The sequence below is a fragment of the Nematolebias whitei genome, chromosome 16, assembly GCF_014905685.2.
Source record: "Nematolebias whitei isolate Nwh7 chromosome 16, NemWhi1, whole genome shotgun sequence".
NCBI lineage: Eukaryota > Metazoa > Chordata > Actinopteri > Cyprinodontiformes > Rivulidae > Nematolebias > Nematolebias whitei.
The window spans coordinates 9,398,201-9,402,291 of NC_056513.1; the positions used below are offsets into that span (position 1 = coordinate 9,398,201).

General features: G+C 39.7%; 1 protein-coding gene across 1 annotated transcript in view; it reads right to left on the bottom strand.

Annotated features, from left to right (window-relative positions):
* The window catches only part of rims1b (regulating synaptic membrane exocytosis 1b), an 80,378-nt gene that overhangs the window by 75,265 nt on the left and 1,022 nt on the right, over nt 1-4,091 (bottom strand). The window lies entirely within an intron of this gene.

Genomic DNA, 4,091 nt, shown 5'->3' on the forward strand with positions numbered 1-4,091 from the left:
GCTAACATTTTGCTACTTTTAGCTATAGATAAGTTTTGTTACTATATTTTTTAGCTAACATTTGCTACTTTTAGCTATAGATAAGTTTTGTTACTATATCTTTTAGCTAACATTTTGCTACTTTTAGCTATAGATAACTGTTCAGTTACTTTATTTTTAGTTAACTATTTGCTATTTTTAGCTATAGGTAACTTCTGTTACTTTATCTTTTAGCTAACTTTTTGCTACTTTTAGCTCAAGGCAACTGTTGTGAGGATCCACAACCTCTCCTCCTCCACCATAACCCTCAGCACTGGCTCTCCTCAGGGATGTGTGTTGAGCCCCCTTCTGTTTACTCTGCTCACATATGATTGTGCAGCTACCCATCCAGGCTGTCACATTGTAAAGTTTGCAGATGATACAGCGGTGGTTGGATGCATCACAAACAATGATGAGTCCAGCTACAGGCAAGAGGTGGAACACCTGGAGAGCTGGTGCAGAGAGAATAACCTTCACATCAATGTGAAGAAGACAAAGGAGATGATTGTGGACTTCAGAAGGAACAAAAACACCTACACCCCCCTGAACATAAGAGGATCTGCGGTGGAAGTGGTCTCCAGCTACAAGTACTTGGGTGTACACATGAATGACAACCTCAGCTGGAGCAACAACACCACCAGCCTGATCAAGAAAGCTCATCAGAGACTCTACTTCCTCAGACGGCTGAGGCGAGCTGGTCTGGGAAGCTCAGTCCTCACCTCCTTCTACAGGTGTGCAGTGGAGAGCATCCTGTGCTCGAGCATCAATGTGTGGCATGGAGGCTGCACAGCTGCAGAAAGAAAAGCTTTGCAGAGAGTGGTGAAGGCTGCACAGAAATCTGTTGGAATCAGTCTCCCCACCATCACAGACATCTACACCTCCAGATGCAGGAAGAGGGCCACCTGCATCATGAAGGACCCCACCCACCCAGCACACACACTTTTTGCCCCACTCCCCTCAGGAAGGAGGTTAAGGAGCATTAAGTGTAGAACCACTAGACTGAGGAACAGCTTCTACCCTGAGGCTGTTAGACTCATGAATCTCTAACTAGAATAATCACTGTGAAAAAACATATCATGTTGCTGCTGATCTGTTTCATGTTGCTGCTGATCTGTTTCATGTTGCTGCTAATCTGTTTCAATGTTGATGTGTTCATGCGTGCACATCTGCTCACAGACTCATGTTCATGTTTGTGCTGATGTTCAATGTTTTATGTTATGAGTGCTTAGTGTATATTTAGTTGATGTTTTTCTTAGTTCATATCTTAGATGTTATTACTGTTTTTCTTATACATTTTATTGTTGGATGTAACTGGGACCCCGTGTACATAATTTCGCTCCACCACATGTACCACATGAGGTGCGAATGACAATAAAGAAACTCTGACTCTGACTAAGTAACTGATCTGTTACTTTATCTTTTAGTTAACTCTGCTACTTTTAGCTATAAGTAACTGATCTGTTACTTTATCTTTTAGTTAACTCTGCTACTTTTAGCTATAGGTAACTGTTATGTTACTTTATCTTTTAGCTAACCTCATGTTACTTTCAGCTATAGATAACTGTTCAGTTACTTTACCTTTTAGTTAATGTTTTGCTACTTTTAGCTATAGGTAACTGTTGTGTTACTTTATCTTTCAGCTATCCTTTTGCTACCTTTAGCTCAAGGCAACTGTTCAGTTACTTTATCTTTTAGCTAACTTTTTACTACTTTTAGCTATAGGTGACTGCTGTGCTACTTTATCTTTTAGCTAGTCTTTTGCTACTGTTAGCTAAATGTAACTGTTGTGCTACTTTGTCTTTTAGTTGAAGTAGAACCAGGTTACGGTTCTGTAATGGTCCAATCAAAGCCCAGATCTCTGCTTTGGATAACACCAACCTAATCCTCAAAAGAACCTCTCAATCCTCCCAGCTTCTACCGCCATCTGTGCCCGACATCCGGCGTCTCCTCCTGTCCATTTGGAGACAAAAACCAAACTGCACCCTGTCTCCAGATGTCTCTGTCCAACAACAGTTAAGACATCATATGTGTCTCTGCGTCAGAAACAAACTTGTCCATCAATTCGATCCATGAACCGATTCTTTACTGACTCCACGAACGGTTCAAACGCGGTTTCTAAATTTGTCCTGCGGACGCTTTGAAAGCAGCAAATTTCAAACGTGTCTTCTTTGTGTCCTGTTGGACCAGGTGTGTTGGACAGTTCCTTTCCCATCATATCAGCTCTCTTTAGTTTGATTCGAGCAGCAAACGCTGAATTCCCGAAACACGTAGTCATGTTTGTGTTTGACGTTTTCAGCTGCTCGGCTCTCAGAGCTCCCTGCCGACAGTCGAGCAGCTGAAACAACGGTAAACTTTCTGTTTCTGGAGAAACACCTTAAAGAACGCTTTAAAGATGAATTACTTATTTATTATTTGCCATAAAACAAAATAGTTATTTCTGAATTTTCTCACTCTTTGACTGTTTTATTTCCTATAAGGCCAGACGCCTTTATTAGGTTATGCAACTAGTTGACGTTGATCAAGGTTAAAGGTCATTTTAAACTACTTGGAGTCCATTAGGACAGGACGCCCCAGCAGATTCACCCCAAGGTCAGACTGTGGAGTGAGCGATCGCAACATTTCACTAGTGAGAGAAAAAAATGGCTCTAGAGTGAGGTGGAGCGTGAGAACTACCAGACAGATCGGTGCAGCTTCTGCAGTATTGTGGACGCTGTGCCGGTCCGTTGTGAACCTGCAGGAAAGCAGCAGATCCTGGACCAGAAACAGCTGAGACTGAGACCAGGACTTGGACCTGAGAAGACCCAGTCCCACAGATGTGGGAATGTGTTTCAGATGGAAGAAGGTTGAGACCAAATGAATATGTGAATGATACTGGGTCAGCACCATATTACCCAGTAAGTACACTGTATGTTACTCAATAAGTACACTGTATGTTACTCAATAAATACACTGTATGTTACTCAATAAGTACACTGTATGTTACTCAATAAATACACTGTATGTTACTCAATAAGTACCCAGTATGTTACTCAATAAGTACACTGTACGTTACACAATAAGTACACTGTATGTTACTCAATAAGTACACTGTATGGTACTCAATGAGTACCCAGTACATTACTCAGTAAATACCCAGTACATTACTCAATAAGTACACTAGTTTGTTACTCAATAAGTACCCTGTACGTTACTCAGTAAGAAACCTCTATGTTACTCAATAACTACCCTGTATGTTACTTAGTAAATATCCTGTATGTTACTCAATAAGTACACTCTATGTTACTCAGTAAGTACCCTGATGTAACTCTGAAAATACCCTGTATGTTACTCAGTAAGTACCCTGTATGCTACTCAATAAGTACCCTCTGTTATTCAATAAATACTCTCTATGTTACTCTATAAGTACCATCTATGTTACTCAAAAAGTACCCTGTATGTTACTCGGTAAGTACCCTGTATGTTACTCAGTAAGTACCGTGAATGGTACTCAGTAAATACCCTGTATGTTACTCAGTAAGTACCCTCTATGTTACTCAATAAGTACCCTGTATATTACTCAATAAGTACCCAGTACATTACTCAGTAAGTACCCAGTATGTTACTCAATAAGTACACTAGTTTGTTACTCAATAAGTACCCTATACATTACTCAGTAAGAAACATGTATGTTACTCAATAACTACCCTGTATGTTACTTAGTAAATATCCTGTATGTTACTTAGTAAGTAACCTGTATGTTATTCAATAAGTACCCTCTATGTTACTCAGTAAGTACCCTGTATGTTACTCAGTAAGTACCCTGTATTTTACTCAATAAGTACCTTGTATATTACTCAAAAGGTACCCAGTACATTACTCAGTAAGTACTCAGTATGTTACTCAATAAGTACACCAGTTTGTTACTCAATAAGTACCCTGCACGTTACTCAGTAAGAAACCTGTATGTTACTCAATAACTACCCTGTATATTACTCAATAAATATCCAGTATGTTACTCAGTAAATACCCTGTAGATTACTCTGTAAATACCCTGTATGTTACTCAATAAGTACCCTGTATGTTACTCAATAAGT